Here is a 20,050-nt window from a genome sequence, read left to right on the forward strand (position 1 = left end):
CCTTCGAAAATAAGATGTCCTTCGCTAAATGTTTTAAGGGGAGTAAGAGTTTTACGCATCCATCTTATTTGCCCAACATTAGGTGCATACACGGCCGCTACCATATACTTCATATTGGAGATGTGGCCTTTTAGAAACACAAAGCGTCCCATGGGATCTAACAATAAAGCACCTTCCCTAAAAGGAAGAACTTTATGGATGGCAATTGACTTAGAGGAATAAGTGCTGTGGAACAATAGAGATTACTGCTGTTTAGAAAGGGTAAAAAGATGTGTAGGACGAAAATGAGTTTCTTGTAACAGTAATATGTCAGGGGTATTAAGCTTTAGAGTTAAATTCCCCCCAAAAGAGGTCTAGAATCTTTAACCCCTTCACATTGTAGGAGCAGACTTTCAATCTACCCATGGGGGTCCACATTTAAGGACATCGATACAGCAAGGGACCTAGCAAAAAAAACACCACTTGGGAGACAAAACATAACATACAGTATAACATGAATTAACAAAAGCATAATAAATGAAATCAAAATATAGCCTCTATAAAATCCCAGAATTAGGAGGCGCATCCAAGAAAACCCCTGCCAGAAGGGGGAGAGAAGAAATTTGCCATGTTTTACAAAACACCGCACTGAAGCTTCATAACTTTTAAGATAAAAATTTTATATGAATCACCTCAGTGATGTTCAAGCTGAAAGTGAAAGGTAAGTACGAAGGATCTCCACAAGAAATTGTTATAATAAGGCTCAGAATGTAATCAGCTATACAATGCATTATTTAATTTATAGGAGAGAGATAGGGGGTGGTGGGGGTGCAACTGATGAAGGGTAACAATTATAACCAGTAAATACTCATACAGGATTATATCAGAACACCTGTGAACAATCTTCCAACATATATAGATATAAGTCGAGAAATAAAAGTTTAAACAATGCATCTCTACATTTGCAAATTTCAACGACTACTCAAAGACATAATCCTGTAAAGAAACTGATCAAGGATACCAGGAGAGACAGATCAAGTGTGCTCAGTGTGATGTAGATTCTTGCCTCTCGGAGACTTAATCTTGGATGTAGAGTGCCAATTGTTTTTCTGGGGTGGTGGTTGCAAATCCAGGGACACAGGCATCCAAGAGGGATGCAGTGCATGCTGGATGAATAAACCAGAGTTTTTTTGAGTGCTGCTTCTATCTCTCTTTTTTGGGCATCCAAGAGGGGATATCCATAGGGTCCATCTCTAATTTGCTCCAGTCGTTGCCTAGGTCCCCAGGTGTACGAGTGGTGATTTGCCGGCCCTCTTTCATAGTAGCTAGGCCGAAAGGGGTAAAGCAATCGGACAGGTAACTTGCAGGCCCGTGGAGCGTCTGTGACTGGCATCAGAATGCGGCACTTGGCTAAAGTGCTTGCCGCTAGGTCTTGAAACAGTAATACCTTAGTCCCCTCATATAGAACCACTGGAGTATCTCTCTCTCCTCGTAAAATGGCCGCCGTGTGTACATAGCTAAGAATCCCGCATGGGATAACATACTCAATCCCCAGAAATACCATAAATAAAGACACGCATACAAATAGTTGGAAATAAAAGGCTGTGGTGTTTATTATGGGTAACAAATATATTCATAAATCTTTATAATCAACTTGAATAACTGAATAATTAAATAAATAATGTCCAATACTGAAATGTCCAATAAATAAGCACTTGTCCACACAGCATTAGATGTGCGACAACCCACTATCAAACACCGTGGCGGTGATTCTGTCCATGAAAAAAGGGGAGGGTGGGTGGGGCTGCTTCAAACGGCTTCCTCTTCAGACAAACTGCTGATCGGACCAGACAGCAAGGCCTTTTATCCTCCAGGATTTCCCGCCGCTCAGCTGCTCAAACCAATCCCTGGACTGTTGCCAACATCTGCCTGGTCACGAGGTCAAACCTGGGGAAACTTCCAGAACAAGGTAAATACCAAAACACACCCCACAGAAGGGGTGTGGGAAGATACCAAGTCACAAATAGGGGGAAAAACAGCCTATAGAACAAACAAGAGAACAGAATAAGGGAAAAGAAGGATAGAAAAAGGGGGAAAACAGGGGGGTGCGAAGTGATCCCATGTGTCCCCCACGCTATGCGCTCTAAAGGGGGGCCTCTCATATCACATCTCGTGGTGGATCACCTGCGGCAGGTCTAGGCCGAAGGGCTCGATGTACCCTTTCCATGGATATAGATGCAGCTTGTTCGGCACCCAATAACGAGGTAAAGATGGCGGTCAAAGTGACTGGTAGAGCCTCATTATCGACCGATTCTTGGATCCCCCGTATCCGAACATTTCTCTATCTGCTGCGATTTTCCTGGTCTTCCAGATGCAGGTATAAATTGTTTAAGTGCGTCTGATGAGCATAGAACTCTTTGTGCATAGAGACGCCATATTTGGATGCCAAGGTTTGGGCTTCTTCAAGCGCAAGTACCCTGTGACCAATGTGGTGCATATCAGTTTTTATATCGGACAAGACTTTCATAACAGGCACAAGGGCTTGCAGCAGTGTCTTCTTTAGGTATGCCCTGGATATTGGCACATAGTGAGCGTCCCCAGCCGAGTCGGAAGGGGCATAAGAGCTAGCCGAGTCCTCCGCCTGTTGTTCACTTTGTGAGGCGGAGGCGCCATCTTGGATCTGCCCGTTGAAGAAGGCAGCTTTTTCCCAAAGAATTTGTCCATTTCGGAAGTCTGCTTATGTGATCTGGGGGTGCCCTGATGTTCCTTAGGCTTATCCCTAACTGTTTTCACCATGTCAGCGAGTAATCAAGGCGATGTCCTGAAGAATGAGCGAGTGTAGTGAGGAGCGCTGCGATTACACGTCCATCACCTAGCGTGGTAAGCTCCGCCCTAGCTAGCACTCTTAATGGGGTATTTCTTAACTGACAATGTTTGAGGGCACTCTCTGTCTGGCCCTGTTTATAGAGGAACTCTCTGGCTGATACTATTTATGGAGGAATTCTGTCTGGCACTGTTTGTGGGGGCACTCTGGCTGGCGCTGATTATGGAGGAACTCTTTGGCACTGTTTATGAGGGCACTCTGGATGGTACGGTTTAAGAGGGCACTCTTTGGCTGGTACTGTTTATGGAGGAAGTCTGTCTGGCACTGTTTATGAGGGCACTCTCTGGCTGGGACTGCTTATGGAGGAGCTCACTGGCACTGTTTATGAGGGCACTCTCTGTCTGGCACTACTTATGGAGGATCTCACTGGTACTGTTTATGAGGGCACTCTCTGGCTGGCACTATTTATGGAGGAACTCACTAGTACTGTTTATGAGGGCACTCTCTGGCTGGCACTGTTTATGGAGGAACTCACTGGCACTGTTTATGAGGGCACTCCCTGGCTGGTACTGTTTATGGACGAACTCACTGGCACTGTTTATGAGAGAACTCTCTGGTTGGCACTGTTTATGTGGGCACTCCCTGTCTGGTACTGTTTATGGAAGAACTCTTCCTGACACTGTTTATGAGGGCACTCTCTGTCTCACACTGTATGAGGGCACTCAAGCTGGTACTGTTTATGGAGGAACTCCGGCACTGTTTATGAGGGCACACTCGAGTTGGCACGCTTCATGGGGGGGGAGCTTAAAAAAAAAAGTTTTTGCTATGACGGGTCTGCGGGTAGACTTTGAGCCTCCATGATTACAGTCTGTAGCATTTACCATGAACGTGAGCCATTTTCACGGATTTCTTGATAACAATCACACTGCATGTGCACCTCGTGCATTACGTCCAGTAAACACGTTGCATCCTTCAGAGTGCAGCGCCAGCGAGCAGGAATGTACAGCACATGTACAAGTAATGGGCCGGCATTATTACACACAAGTTACCGCCGGGCGGACACACCTCCTCGTCCTTATCACCCCGTGTCAGTCCCTCATTCTCCAGCAGCCTCTCCTCCCAGCGATTCCCATTCCCAGTGCGCCCGATCTCCGGACACTGATTGGCTGCTCGGGGTCACGTGTAAGAGCCCCCAGTTTTGCAGCAGACTGAGGCAGGACAGGGCTCCGCAGAACATAGTGCAGCCCGGGACCGGAGAGCTGTGGAGTCCGGCTACACGGGCTTTACACCGGGATCTTTGAGACCTCAGCTCTCCGCTGCATTGGTGTGCCAGGAGTTATATACCGGCGCGCAGACACTGCTCGGGGTGAGTTCTACCTGAACATCTATTCATGAAGTGTCACCCCAGTGCCCCCTCCTGCTGGTGCCCAATGTATATGTGCCCGGTGCCACACCTCTTGTCACTGTACTCTGCACGGGAAAGCAGGTCCTGTGTGATGCTGGTCATACTCCATAACAAGGAACCCTCCAATAATTCTACTGCCCACTAAACACTCCGGCCGGTGTGTACAATGCCATCTACCAGGCTGATAATAGGGTTTTGCTTGGTTGTGTCCCATCGTTGTGGTACCAAAAATGCTGCCAATCTCGGTATGAATTGTCGTTCGTATTATGTTCGTGGACTAATGGTTTCTCTGATGTGGTTGCTACATGACAATGTGTCTGACAGATGAGTTTTTGGTGCATTTCTATATTAAGATGTCTCCTAGAGATGTATGGTGGGCGAGAGATCAGTTCTTGTACCCTCCCTCCTCCAGATGTTTCAGCACTTGAGTCATTCTGATTGTCTCAACAGCTCATTGGGGGAGACTTACTAAGAAATTGCGCAAAAAGCTACAATACACGGCGTGCACTAAATATTTAAAATACTTATTTTGTTTTATCGGTTTACACCTGAACAATTTTGAATTTTGAAAATAAAGGGACATGGCTAAGAGGAGTTGTTAAATGTCCCAAATTTAGACTCTTTTTTTTTTTGGTGCAAACTGTACAAGTTTGCCAGCCATTCAAAACCTTTCAAAAAGTAGCCGGCCTGGGTCCAACTTCTTAGCCACGCAACGGATGGACAGGCCCGATCCACCATAGCACAGCGTTCTGGCTCATAGAGGGTTCCCGAATATGGATGACGTCTAATAGGGCTTAGGGTATGTACACAAAAATTATTTTCAGCCGTTTTTTGGGCCGTAAACGCCCCGAAAAATGGCTTAAAATACGGAAGCTGAACAACTCCAAACATCTGCCCATTGATTTCAATGGGAAAAATAGCATTTTGTTCTGACGGGGACTTTTTTCTACGCCGCTGTATGAAAGAAAATGGCGGTTAAAAAAACGCCCCTGTAAAAAGAATGTATGCCACTTCTTGAGCTGTTTTTGGAGCAGTTTTCATTGGGTCAATAGAAAAACAGCTCCAAAAACGTCCGCAAAAAACGCATCAAAAAACGTTTGATTCTTAAAAACGTCTGAAAATCAGAGGCTGTTTTCCCTTGAGAACAGCTCCGTATTTGACAGACGTTTTTTGTTTAGCGTGTGAACATAGCCTTATGGACGTGTGGTTATCGTGAGGCACCTCCTTAAGTAAATGTAAGTGTGTTAATGTGTCCAGCGCCGTTCGCCGGCTATATTATGCCGTGTGCACCATTATTATTAATTTGGTGCAGTTTACCACAGGCTTATAAAGCACTCTTAGGGTGGTCAAAAAATGGGACATGCCCTATTTTCGTCTGTTTGCCCATCTCCGATAGGAGTCTATGGGGCTGGGTAATACACGGCCATCACTGGAATGTGTCCCGAGTGACGGCCGTGTCTTCCGTCGCTCGCTCTCTCTCCTTCTCCCCCTCACAGTGCGAAGTACATGTGAGGAGGAGGGTATTTGTTTGCTCCCTGTAGGAGCGGAATCCCCAGTGACGTCAGGCACTTCTGAAGCGGAATCCCTGACCCTGTGGCCGGTGCCTCCGCTCCAGGAGAAGTCCCTGACCTCACTGTCCATACTGGACAGTGAAGTCAGGGACTTCTCCTGGAACAGTGGCTCTTATCTACAGACAGTTAGGGGGGGGGGGTGCCATCTATGGCGGGGGTGCTGTGTAGAACTACCTGCAGGAGGCTGTGTGGCATTACCTAGAGGGGGCTGTGTTGCACTACCTACACGGGGCTGTGTGACACTACCTACAGGGGGCTGTGTGCCACTACCTACAGGGGGCTGTGTGCCACTACCTACAGGGGGCTGTGTGGCACTACCTACAGGGGGCTGTGTGGCACTACCTACAGGGGGCTGTGTGGCACTACCTACAGGGGGCTGTGTGGCACTACCTACAGGGGGCTGTGTGGCACTACCTACAGGGGGCTGTGTGCCACTACCTACAGGGGCTGTGTGGCACTACCTACAGGGGGCTGTGTGGCACTACCTACAGGGGGCTGTGTGGCACTACCTACAGGGGGCTGTGTGGCACTACCTACAGGGGGCTGTGTGGCACTACCTACAGGGGGCTGTGTGGCACTACCTACAGGGGGCTGTGTGGCACTACCTACAGGGGGCTGTGTGCCACTACCTACAGGGGGCTGTGTGCCACTACCTACAGGGGGCTGTGTGGCACTACCTACAGGGGGCTGTGTGGCACTACTTACAGGGGGCTGTGTGGCACTACTTACAGGGGGCTGTGTGCCACTACCTACAGTGGGCTGTGTGCCACTACCTACAGGGGTGCTGTGGCAGTATCTACAAAGGGTAGTATGTGGCATTATCTACAGAGGGAAGTATGTGGCAAAAAATTACAAATGAAATTCATCCGATTTTAAAACGGACAGGGAAAAAAACAGATGCAAAACAGGTAAAAATCGTCCGTTAAAAACGGCAACACGGCCCTGAACAGAATCGGAACGGATGCAAAACGGCTGGGAAAAACGGTCCAAAACTGCTGTTTTTATCGGCCAACTCTTGGACCCTGTCGTGTGAATAAGGACTAAGCATTTGATGTACTTTACATGGTTTTCTAATTTCCTCTTCGTTTTCTTCCCTGCTGCATTGTAGTAGTGTGCATGCCGCCTTTGTCATGACAGGTCTCAAGTTTACGTCTTTGCGTTGACTTGATTTGGATGATCAGGCCCATTCAGGTCCTTGTCCAGCTGACCCTGCGCTTGGTGCTGCATAGACTTAGGATTTAATAACTTGTGATGTTGACTGCATTTTGGTGACTGGAAATCTGTTGTTTTGGCTGACTTTTTTTTAATCTTGTGGGTATGACCATCTTAAAGAGGCTCTGTCACCAGAGTTTGCAAGCCCTATCTCCTATTGCAGCAGATCGGCGCTGCAATGTAGATAAGAGTAACGTTTTTTTTTTTTTTTTAAACGAGCATTTTTGGCCAAGTTATGACCATTTTTATATTTATGCAAATGAGGCTTTCCTAAATACAACTGGGCGTGTTTAAAGTTAAGTCCAAGTGGGCGTGTATTGTGTGTGTACATCTGTGCGTTTTTACTTCTTTTACTAGCTGGGCGTTGTGAATAGAAGTGTATGATGCTGACGAATCCGCATCATCCACTTCTCTTCGTCAACACCCAGCTTCTGGCAGTGCACAGACACACAGCGTGTTCTCGAGAGATCATGCTGTGACGTCACTTCCTGCCCCAGGTCCTGCATCGTGTCGGACGAGCGAGGACACATCGGCACCAGGCGACAGAGGCTACATCGACTTACCTGCAAACGCCGATGCTGCTGCAGAATCAACTGTAGCCTGGTGCCGATGTGTCCTCGCTCGTCTGACATGATGCAGGACCTGGGGCAGGAAGTGACGTCACAGCGTGATCTCTCGAGAACACGCTGTGTGTCTGTGCACTGCCAGAAGCTGGGTGTTAACGAAGAGAAGTGGATGATGCTGATTCGTCAGCATCATACACTTCCATTCACAACGCCCAGCTAGTAAAAGAAGTAAAAACACCCAGATGTAACGAACACAATACACGCCCACTTGGACTTAAGAAAGGCTCATTTGCATAAATATAAAAATGGTCATAACTTGGCCAAAAATGCTTGTTTTTGAAAAAACAAAAACGTTACTCTTATCTACATTGCAGCGCCGATCTGCTGCAATAGGAGATAGGGGTTGGAAAATCTGGTGACAGAGCCTCTTTAAGCGAACGTAAGATCTGGTTTAAAAATACTGTGAAATTTGACCATGGAGTTATGATGACTGAATATGTGTTCTATGATGTAAATGTAATAAATGAAACCCGCTTTACATTGGTGGCTGAGGCCTGAAGAAAAGGATTTCCACAGTAATGTGACCACAATCGGACATAACTAAAATTTCCACCGCAAATGTGCAGTATTTATGCAACGAATCTGCAGCAAATTTGCATAATTTGTAAAAAAAAAGCGCTCATACTTAACCCCTCTCTCCTTTGAGATCCGCAGCGTAATACAGTAGCAGCAGTGTGGGTGAGATTTCAACAAGTCCCATCCCCACACAGCGGAAAAATCAGCCGAAAAAACCCCACACATAAATTGACCTGTGATGCGGTTTCTCCAGTCGCAACATGTCCATTAATTCCTCGGAATCGCTGCTCTTGTGTTGTAGGTTTTCCTCATTGAATTCAATGGGGTGCTTGAAACCGCAACAAAGTGGTGTGTGTTGCGACATTTGCGGCAGAATCGCAGCATGAACGTTTTTCTTGTTTTTCCAGCGCTGCTTTCCGCAGTGGAAATTCCCCACCAGAAAAGCGCACCACAATGTTTTCAGACGGCATTCCCTGCGGTGTTTAGGGTGGATACGCTGTTCGGCTTGACACTGCATATAGAAAGCTTGACGTGCCATAGAAACCTTCCGTAAAAAACAGGACATGTCCTATTTTTTTATTTTACGGACTGCGCTCCATACTTTATAATGGGAGCACGGCCTGGAAGTGCGGACGGCTGGCCGTGGCCGTCCATGCCCGTAATCACTGATCGTGATTACGGGCACGGTCGTGTGCATGGTGCCTTGGAAAGCATTAAATCAGTACAGAATCACTCAATAACAAAAGTAATTTTGGCAGTGACACAGCAGTTGTACCCAGGACCTTTTACATGGGGATTTTTTTCAGTCTTGTGTGGACAGACCCTTGATGGCTTTTAGACAAGTTTTAGGCTATGCTAACTGCAAATCACCTCCCACCACCTACCCCCCCCCCATCGGACAATAATAATAAAAAAAAAGTAAACTTACCTCACCGCTCCTCTTTACAGGTCCACTCAGGTTCTCACGATTGGCTGAGGCTCATATAATGTACTGACGGAGAATGGCTTCAAGATGTTGTATGTGACGCAGCACCCGGAACGGGGGGAGCTGTGTCACATATAAGGCCCTGACGTTGCTCGGCGTCAGGACCTTGTATGAGCTACAGCTTGCTGAAGGGACCCGGAGGGGAGAAAAGGAGCCACGAGTTGAGCATCCATTTAGTGGCACGGCCAGAGGAAAGTTGCAACCGATTTTTTTTTTTTTTTTAGAGGTGGGCATCTCTTAATAAATTTGTAGCCTCTTACTTCAGCGGGGCTGATGGCTAAGGCTTCATGCACACTAATGTGTTTTTGCGTCCGCAATTCATCTGCAAAAATGTGGATGAATTGCGGACCCATTCATTTCTTTGGGCCCATGCACACGACTGGTTTACACGGATCGTGTGGGTGGCGCAATTGCGGATCGTAAAAACTCAGGACACCTGATTTTACGGTACGCAATCGAGGTCCGGTCCCATTGAAATAAATGCACGTCTTCTGTGTGCACAGTCCGGGATTGCGGATGGCCCGCGGATAACAATGCGCGGCCGTCCGTGCCGTTATCACGGACCGTGCACACTGCTATGGCCGTGTGCATGAGGCCTAAGATGGGCTTATGAAACGCTAGTCTCAGTGAATCTGCCCCTTTGTGTGAAACTGGCTTCTCACATTTATAGACTCCCAGCTGTAGGAAGACTTGCCTGCCCCTATATACGGAGCCTCCCGGACATTCCTGGAGAGCAGACAACTGTGTCATATAAGCACTTGGACAGTTCTACAGTATTAACCACTTCATAGAAGGCATGCTGCTTTGTACTTGACCTCCTAACACCTATGTCCAGCACCCCACAGTTTCCACATCTGAGTAAGTATATCTTTGTTTAATATTCACTTCAAAATCACTCAAGGTTTCAACAGTTAATGAATCTTTAATATGTCAACAAAGATTTCAGCATATTAACATCCTCAACGGAATTTGACCCTTTGCGAGAGGCAATATAGTCGGTTCTCTGAGTTCCTAGTTCTTGTAAGGCTGAATGCAGTATTGTCATGGTTTTTGCCACTATTTTTTTTAAATCTAAATACTGCAAAACACAAAAATACGCCAGAGTGTAATGGGATTTGTGCACGGAAAATCTGCAGTTTATTAAATATCAGCCATGTGGTTGGGATTTGAACAAATCTCATCCACATGCTGCAGATCATTTTCCGCACGGTAATCGGGGTATGCTGCCGATTTCATTCTTTTCAATGTAGAAAGGGGTATATCCGCTGTTGATCCAAATCCACATGTAACACGGATGGTAAGGGTATGTGCACATGACCTATTTTCAGACGTAATTCAGGCGTTTTACGCCTCGAATTACGCCTGAAAAGACGGCTCCAAAACGTCTGCAAACATCTGCCCATTGCTTGCAAAGGGTTTTACGATGTTCTGTTCAGACAAGGTGTAATTTTACGCTGTTATGGATCCGTTTTTCATTGACTCCAATGAAAAACAGCTCCAATTACGTCCGTAAAAGACGCCGCGAAAAACGTGAGTACTTGCAAAATGTCTGATATTCAGGAGCTGTTTTCATCAGCTGTTTGCGTGTGAACATACCCTAAGTCAACGCAGGTACGATTTGCTGCGCATTATGTGATAATTTAAAATCTGCGTTTGGGTAGCGTGCAATGTGTGGATTCTCTATATGACATTATGTGCATGCTAGAATTGGTGGTAGCTGGTATCCCGGAGAATCCCAACACATATTTATTGCATCTAATCTGGCTCCCTTGGACTTCTCTTTGGAACTTCTCAATTTTTAAGACCTGGGAAAGGGGACATGATTCATAGCACTATCCGGATTTCTCTTTAGCTTGCATCTAGTATGTCCTTCTCTCTTTCTTTTCCTTTTTGTCCGTTCGTCTTGCGCACCATTTTTGTTTCTGGCACATTTCATTTGATAACTGCCCCAATACTTTTTTTTTTGGTCATTTTTTAAAGTGCTTTTGTACTTAGAATTAATACCAATAAATATAAAGTCCTTGAATTGTTTTCTTTCATGGTATTAAAATTATGTTCATACTCTTTTCGGTTATCGCCAAGATGAGTTGTCACCAAGCTTGTCTAATGTCCTGAATGACAAATATGGTTATGTATGTTGTCATCGATCCGCACTCTCTGCAGAGCTAGGCTGATTTACTCTTCACTAATTTGGGTAAACCGGTTTACAACCCCGGTGGGAGCAATAATGTCTATTGGTTGTCACATAGCTTTCTCAGAAATGAATATAACTAAAAGCCCTTTTACACTGGCCAATGATTGGACGAAAGAGCGCTCGTTCCTGATCATTGTCTTGGTTTAAACAAGGTAATGATAAGCCGACAGACGTTCGTCGGCTGATCGGATCTTTTATTCGGCCAAAAAATGTTCGCTTGTTGGCAGCACATCTCCCTGTTTAACAAGAAGATGTGCTGCCGACAAGGTGCACAATGTATGGGGACGAACAACCATAACAACGATCAGTTATCCATGCGCATGCGATCATTTCTCCATTTAAACTGTCACCGATTGACATGCTGTTAACGTTGATCGGCGAAAATCTACCCGTGTAAAAGCACCCTGATAGACCCAGACAAGAGTGTATATTAATTGGTACAGTACTGTGAAATTGCTTTATGACTGAGTTCAGGAATTTCGATATTCCGTAGAGACATACGTGGTACACTGACTATACTATGGGTCCTTGTAGTTCCTCCGTGAAACAACTTTGAGGAACACACAGTGCAGGTTATGAATAGACATGCAGCTCATCATGTCCAGGACAATTAAGGTCTATGTTTTTTGAGGTAAATAGGGGGTTTGCACCCGAATTGAATAGGCAGGCAACAGTGAAAATGGCATTGCATCTGTATTACAGACCCATATCTTCTGATGTATGGTGCTTCCATGAACCACTGTATTCTCCCCAGAATAAACTATTCCCAATAACATGATATGCGATGGAGCATGCCATGTTTTTTTTACTTTTGGAATCCGTCAGATAAAGCCTTTGTGTGCTTTCACGTGAGGCACTCAGAGGTGGGGTAGAGGGCACTGTATTCGGCATCTACGTGAATGATAACCTGCCAATTATCGGGCAAATGAGCGTTCACAGAATGCTCGTTCCCGATAATTGCCCTGTATAAACATGGCAAGGATCAGCCGATTAATGCGCAAATGCTCGCTCGTCGGCTGATTGAATCCTTTTAAAAAACTAAACTATTATCGTTATCGGCATCACATCTCTCTGTGTAAACAGGGGGACATGCTGCCGACATGATAGAAATGTATGGGGACGATCAGAATAACGAGCGCTCATCCCCGTACTAGCTCCTTGTGAAAGGAGCAAACGAGCACCGATCAATGAGCTGTCTCTTGGCGGGCCGTGTAATATCAGCTTTAGGCTGGGTTCACACGAGCACATTAACGTCCGTAATGGACGGACGTATTTCGGCCGGAAGTCCCGGACCGAACTCAGTGCATGGAGCCGGGCTCCTAGCATCATAGTTATGTACGACGCTAGGAGTCCCTGCCTCTCTGCAGGACAACTGTCCTGTACTGTAATCATGTTTTCAGTACGGGACAGCAGTTCCACGGAGAGGCAGGGACTCCTAGCATCGTACATAACTATGATGCTAGGAGCCCGGCTCCATGCACTGAGTTCGGTCCGGGACTTCCGGCCGAAATACGTCCGTCCATTACGGACGTTAATGTGGTCGTGTGAACCCAGCCTTAGGGTATGTTCACACGGCCTATTTACGGACGTAATTCGGGCGTTTTTGCCCCGAATTACGTCTGAAAATAGCGCCTCAATAGCGCTGACAAACATCTGCCCATTGAAAGCAATGGGCAGACGTTTGTCTGTTCACACGAGGCGTATATTTACGCGCCGCTGTCAAATGACGGCGCGTAAATAGACGCCCGCGTCAAAGAAGTGACCTGTCACTTCTTGGGGCGTAATTGGAGCCGCTATTCATTGACTCCAATGAATAGCAGCGCTAATTACGGCCGTAATTGACGCGGCGTTCAAGCGCCTGCACATGCCGCTACGGCTGAAATTACGGGGATGTTTTCAGGCTGAAACATCCCCGTAATTTCAGCCATTACGGACCCCCGCCGTGTGAACATACCCTTAGTCTACTTTGATTATAAAGGAAAGTGCTTGTAGCAGATCAGCATATTATTTTATTATTTAGGGTAACACATAGTCAGGAAGCAGCACTCAAAATGAAAAAGTGGATTTATTCTCCAAAGGTTTTCCCAGCAACATGTCACCCTCTCAATGAAGGCATTTTTAAGCTTGAGAATGCCTTCATTGAGAGGGTGAAATGTTGCTGGGAAAACCATTTGGAGAATAAATCCAACTTTTCTCTTTGAGAGCGGCTTCCAAACTGTGTTACTCTATTGTACATGGGGAGAGGTTACTCTCAAGCTTGCACCAGCCGTGATGCCTAAGGGTATGTTCACACGGCTTATTTCAAGCCGTTTTTCGGGCCGTAAAAATGGCTGAAAATACGGCGGCTGAACGCCTCCAAAAATCTGCCTATTGATTTAAATGGGAAAAACGACGTTTCGTTCCCACAAAAAAGTCCCGTAAAATAGAAGAGCTTGTCACTTCTTGAGCCGTTTTTGGAGCCGTTTTTCATTGGGTCAATAGAAAAACAGCTCCAAACACGGCCGTAAAAACCACAGCAAAAAACCTCTGATGCGTAAAAAAATGGCTGAAAATAAGAGGCTGTTTTTCCTTGAAAACAGCTCCGTGTTTTACAGCCGTTTCTAGTTAGCCGTGTGAACATACCCTTTACAGTGCTGCTCCACACTTTTTTCGTTTTTCATGTTTTTTTTCCGACACAGAGAATCTATAAAAAAAGCTAGTAAATCTGAAAGTCACAGATATTTGCACCAAATAGTGTGTTTTTTGCTGTGCATATTGCTGTAGATTTAGGGTTAAGCATTGACTATAGCAAAGTATGTGTGCACCTGCGGATTTCCCGCAGTTTTTACTGCATATCTGCTGTGTAAACGTTGTACAAAACTTGACTAAAAAGTGTATTTTGGTGCAGAATTTATGCTGCCCATTCAAATATATTGGGCAAAAACGCAGCATCTCCGGAACAAAATACACTCCATTAATTGACGGAATTGAAACTCAAAGTTTTTTGTTTTTTTTGCAGCGTTTGGCTGACATTTAATAACTCTCATTCACTTTTCTTTTACTGTGAAGGTATGTTCTCACAGGGTGGATTAGCTGCAGATTTTCCGCAACGGATTTCGTCACGGGATATCCTCAGTGTATTACAGGAGCAGAAAAGTGAATGAGATTTTATCAAATCTCATCTACACGCTGTAGAAAAAATCAGTTGAGAAAACGTGCATAAATTGACCTGCGGTGCGTTTTGTTTTTTTTTTTTATCCGCAGCATGTCAATTGCTGCAAAATCTTTGCATTTTTGTTGCCTTTTTTCCCCATTGAGTTCAATGGGTTAGGAAAAGCCGCAACAAATCGCAAATGTTGCAATTTTTGTGGAGGAAAATCTGCGATTCCAGCCCGGCCTCCTGGGATGACGTTTTATCCCATGTGACTGCTACAGCCAGTCGCAGGCTGTAGCGGTCACATGGGCCGCAGTGTCATCACAGGGGGCCAGGCTGCATGGAGAACAGAGGGACTCCTAGCTATAGCAACCCTAGTGAAGGTAAGTATTGCCTTTTTTCCTGCTTTTCTTTCTGAATGCTGCGAAATTTATACACAGAATTCTGTTGCGGAAATACCACAGCGTATACGCTACATGGGAAGCCAGCCTTGTCTGTCTCTCTGTAGGTTCTCTTCCCTAGGCAGGTGAATTTTATATATTTTTTTTTTTATAGCTTTCCAATAATCCAGAATTTTATTGTATATATATTTTCTTTTTAGGTGGAGATGTTGTTCTTGCTTTGTTCAATACATTTCACTGTGTAGCGGTGCCCCTCATTGAGTTTATGCTGTAAATGTTACTTATTTTACTAGTGACATGTTTATATAAAAACTCAATGGGGTTAAATGAAACTATTGAAGCCCGATATAATTGAATAATTTATAATAACACTTTGTAATGGGACAGGAAATAATGCAAGACTTGTCAAGCCTGTCTAACCTGTTAAAAAAAAAAAAGGAAAATAAAATGTGAGTGGCTTTGTTTCTTTAATATCATTTTTTCCCCTGTGAGATAATTTCATAGTAAATAAAGGTGGTAGAAATTGTAATTTTAAATTAGCATTTGAGGCATTGGGGCAGATTCACTAAGATTAACGTTCCATTCGCTTAAAGGGGTTTTCCGAGTGATTTAAAAAATTGGCCAAGGTAGGAGGTATGCAAAGAAAAAGAGCCATTACTCACAGATACCTGTCGTTCCAGCGCCGCTGCTGAGTTCCTCCCTGCCGCTGTTTATTGACATAGCTGCAGCGATAACATGCCCGTATACTGACGTGATTGCTGCAGCAAAGGCCTCAGAGATCCGGTGCCGTATACCCATTGAGACGAGCGATCTGCAGCGATCAAGTGGGTGTTCAAGCACATCATTGGATTCACAGGTGTTGCGGCCTTTTCTCCCATTCACTTCAATGGGAGAAAAGGCTGCAATACCTGTGAATCACCGCTAAATGCGTGTCGACTATTCACAGTGAGCAAGAAGAAATGAAGGGGAAGCAGAGATAGTACTATTGCTGCGGCACCTTCAAAACAGCTGATCGGCGGGTGTCCTGAAAGTCAGACCCCGACACATCAGCTATTGATGGCCTATCCTGAAGATAGGCCATCAATTTTTAGCGGTTGGACAACCCCTTTAAGCTTTTGCTTTGGATCAGTGGTGGACACAGGAAGCAGAGGGCCCCTGTGCAAAAACTTCAAATTAACCAATTGTTCTCCAGCCCCTAACAGATTAACTTCTTTATGGCTTCTATGAAGTTGAGCAAGATTAGAGGCAGTAGGAGACGAATGAGAGGAGGTGGTCCTTTCGGTTGCACGTTTACCTACAGACTCCCGACGTACACCTCCAATGGAAGGCCAAAACGTATTCTACTGTATGGCACACCGTGGGATACGCCACCTGGAGACTGGCCCCTGGGAAAACTGAAGTCACTTTCCATATAATGACAGAGACTTCAGGAGCCTTCCCCAGGTCCGGAGTCCCAGGGCAGAGCATCAGGTAGCGCTCTGCCTGGGGCTCCGGTGCTGTGGAAGCACTGGATGTCACTGTCTATATATATATATATATATATATATATATATTCAAAGTGGGTCCCTACTCTATCGGTTGCAGCACCGCATGGTGGCCACTACCACTGCATCACCGCTCCTTCAGAGCTAGTAACCCAGGGGCCCAAAAGCACCCATGCTATTAAGCTGTGCCAAGTTAGTACGGTTGAAAAAAGACCAAGTTCAACCAAGGGATGGGAAAAGGGAAGAGAAAAATTTCTACACATTGATGACATAGGAGCTGATATTTTTTCGTTCAAAATTATCTAAGCCTTTTTTAAAACCATCTACTGTCCCTGCTGTGACCAGCTCCTGCGGTCGGCTATTCCATAGATTCACAGTTCTAATGTAAAGAAGGCTTGTCGCCTCTGGAGATTGAACCTTTTTTTCTCCAGACGGACGGAGTGCCCCCTTGTTTTTGTGAGGAGGTTTTACATGGAACAGGATTTGACCACATTTTTTGTATGTGCCATTCATATATTTATAGAAGTTAATCATGTCCCCACTTAGTCGTCTTTTTTCAAGGCTAAATAGGTTTAATTATTTTAATCTTTCCTCATAACTTAGATTCTCCATGCCCCTTATTAATTTAGTTGCTCTTCTTTGTATTTTTTCCAACTCCAGGGCATCCTTCCTATGAACTGGAGCCCAGAACTGAACTGCCTATTCTAGATGAGGCCTCACTAATGCTTTGTAAAGTGGTAATATTACATCCCTGTCCCGTGAGTCCATGCCTCTTTTAATACACGACAATATCTTGCTGGTCTTAGAAGCAGCTGATTGACATTGCATGCTGTTATTTAGTTTATGATTTACAAGTACACCCAGATCCTTCTCAACAAGTGACTCCCCCAGTATAGCTCCCCCTAGGACATATGCATGCAGATTGTTGGTACCCAGATTCATAACTTTACATTTATCTACATTTAAACCTCATTTGCCAAGTGGATGCCCAAACACTTAGTGTGTCCAAATCCGCTTGCGATTTACGATCGTCTTCCATAGACTGAACAATACAACATAGCTTGGTGTCATCTGCAAAAATATAAACAGTGCTATTAATCCCATCCTGTATATCATTAATAAATAAGTTATATAGTGGTCCCAGCACAGAACCCTGGGGTACACCACTTATATCCGGTGACCATTCAGAGTAGGAATTATTGACCACAACTCTCTGGATACGGTCCTTGAGTCAATTCTCAATCCAATTACAAACTATATTTTCTAAACCTATAGTCCTTAATTTACCCATTAGAAGTCTATGAGGGACAGTGTCAAATGCCTTTGCAAAGTCCAAAAACACTAGATCCACAGCGGCCACTCTGTCTAGGCTTCTGCTCACCTCCTCATAAAAACAAGTCAGGTTAGTTTGACAACTTCTGTCCTTAGTAAAACCGTGCTGGCTGTCACTTATAATACTATTTTTTTGTCACATAATCCTGTATATAGTCCCTCAATAGCCCCTCAAACATTTTCCCCACGATGGATGTTAAGCTTACTGGTCTATAATTACACGGGGAAGATCTAGAGCCCTTTTTGAAAATAGGCACCACATTTGCCCTGCGCCAGTCCCTTGGCACTATACCAGTCACTAGAGAATCTCTAAATATTATGAAGAGGGGGACAGAAATAACTGAACTAAGCTCCTTAAGAATTCTAGGATGTAACCCATCTAGTCCCAGGGCCTTGTGTACATTTATTTTATTTCACTTAGTTTGGACAATATCTACATTCAGCCAATTCAGTATATCAAGTGATATATTAACAGCAGTGGCACCGGCTACATCAGCTGCTCTTTCTTCTGTTGTATATACAGAGCTAAAGAACTCATTTAGTAACTCTGCCTTCTCCCTTGTGACCAACCCATTTACCACTACATGTTCAGACCTTGGCTTTTTTGCATTTATATACTTGAAGAATTTTTGGGGATTTGTTTTACTATCCATGGCCACCTACCTTTCATTTTGTATTTTTGCTGATTTCATTACGTTTTTTGCAGATTTTTTTTAAGCTCTTTATAATTACCAAAGGCTACAGCTGTACCCTCAGATTTGTATTTTTCAAATGCCCATTTTTTGTAATATATTGCCATTTTTACAGAAGGTGTAAGCCATGTGGAGTTTATGCTAATGACTTTCTTAATAGACAACTGGGCGTGTTTTTACTTTTTACCAACTGGGCGTTGTAAAGAGGAGTGTATGACGCTGAGCAATCAGTGACCAATCAGTGTCCTACACTTCTCATTGTTCCAGCTCAGCATGATCCACAGCACAGTGTGATTGTGCAGTGAAAGAAGCTGGGCTGGAACAATGAGAAGTGTATGACGCTGATTGGTCAGCGTCATACACTCCTCTTTACAACGCCCAGTTGGTAAAAAGTAAAAACACGCCCAGTTGTCTATTAAGAAAGTCATTAGAATAAATCTAAAATTGCTCATAACTATCTACATTGCAGCGCCGATCACATTATGTAGGAGATAGGGCACTTATAAACTGATGACAGAGCCTCTTTAAGTGTTTTTGCCCTCCCAGCCTATGTTTGTTTTTTACAGTATAGGTAAAATGTAACTATATTATGATCACTGTTACCGAGGTTTTCACGACCATTGACATTCCCAACAAGCTCTGCATTATTAGAAATGACCAGATCCAACAAAGCTTCACCTCTAGTCAGGTTTTCCACAAACTGGCCCAATAATTTTTCCTGCAACAGGTTGAGGAAATGTCTCCCCTTTGCAAATGAATCTGAACCATGACACCAATTAATATCCCGGTAATTAAAATCTCCCATTATCACTACTGTACCCCCCTGTGCTGCCCGCTCCATCTGTTTATATAGCTGACCTTCCTTCTCCTCAGTTATATTGGGGGATCTATAGCTAAACCAAAAATAAGTTTTTCAACATTTACCTCCCTTTGTAATTCCACCCACAAGGTTTCAACCTGCTCACAATCTTCACCCACTATTGTCTCGTTCACACTCGCCTTCATATCACTTCTCACATACAGACATACACCACCGCCTTTCCTATTTGTCCTGTCTTTCTGAAACTTTAAATTGTCATGTTTGGTATAAGAAATGTGATTATTTGACATTATTTGGGCATTTTTATTTTTATTGCTGTTTCCTTATCCTGTGTTTGTAGTCCTTTCCCCACAGTCTCTTTCTCCCCCACCAATATTTATAAACAAAGCGCAGAATAGGAGCAGCACTTGTGGCAAAAACCAAAAAAATGGTCGGTGCTATGCTTCAAATGGTAAGGAGTGACTTCTTCCCATAAAATTTATAGCAAGAAATGAGAGCACAGAAGCTGCACACAAAGAAAAAAGGTAAATTTATTCACCCAACAGATGCAATGTTTCACTTCCTCAATGGAAGCATTTTCAAGCAATAAGTGATAGTAACACACAGGTATATGTAGAGAGAACATAGTTCAATTAACAAGTGCTATAAATATTAGCAATTTATATAAATCATGCAAAAAATCACAATGTGCAACAATGTATCCAAGTACAAACAAAACGTGGTTAAGAGTCAAAGTTAGACATATAATATAGGAAACTGTTAAATCATGTTATATCAATATATAATTAGGTGTCAAGAGTGATCAATATTAAAATTCAGAAAAGCTGACACTCACCAATCCAAATTAACTAAGACTCCCTGAACAAAATTTCTCAT

The 20,050-nt window shown here is 44.3% G+C and overlaps 1 protein-coding gene across 3 annotated transcripts in view; it reads left to right on the plus strand.

Moving 5' to 3' along the window:
* The first annotated feature begins 2,038 nt into the window (after positions 1–2,038).
* STXBP6 (syntaxin binding protein 6) overlaps positions 2,039–20,050 on the plus strand; it is a 141,595-nt gene continuing 123,583 nt past the window's right edge. Inside the window, exon 1 of one of the 3 annotated variants that reach the window (XM_075843394.1) lies at positions 2,039–2,243. The gene's annotated coding sequence lies outside the window, so the exon portion shown is untranslated. Of the gene's footprint in view, positions 2,244–2,264; positions 2,357–3,856; positions 4,170–20,050 lie in introns of those variants that run through there. The other 2 variants (XM_075843395.1, XM_075843393.1) reach the window with 2 other exon arrangements.

The sequence above is a fragment of the Rhinoderma darwinii genome, chromosome 12 (assembly GCF_050947455.1).
Source record: "Rhinoderma darwinii isolate aRhiDar2 chromosome 12, aRhiDar2.hap1, whole genome shotgun sequence".
In the NCBI taxonomy this organism is placed as follows: Eukaryota; Metazoa; Chordata; class Amphibia; order Anura; family Rhinodermatidae; genus Rhinoderma; species Rhinoderma darwinii.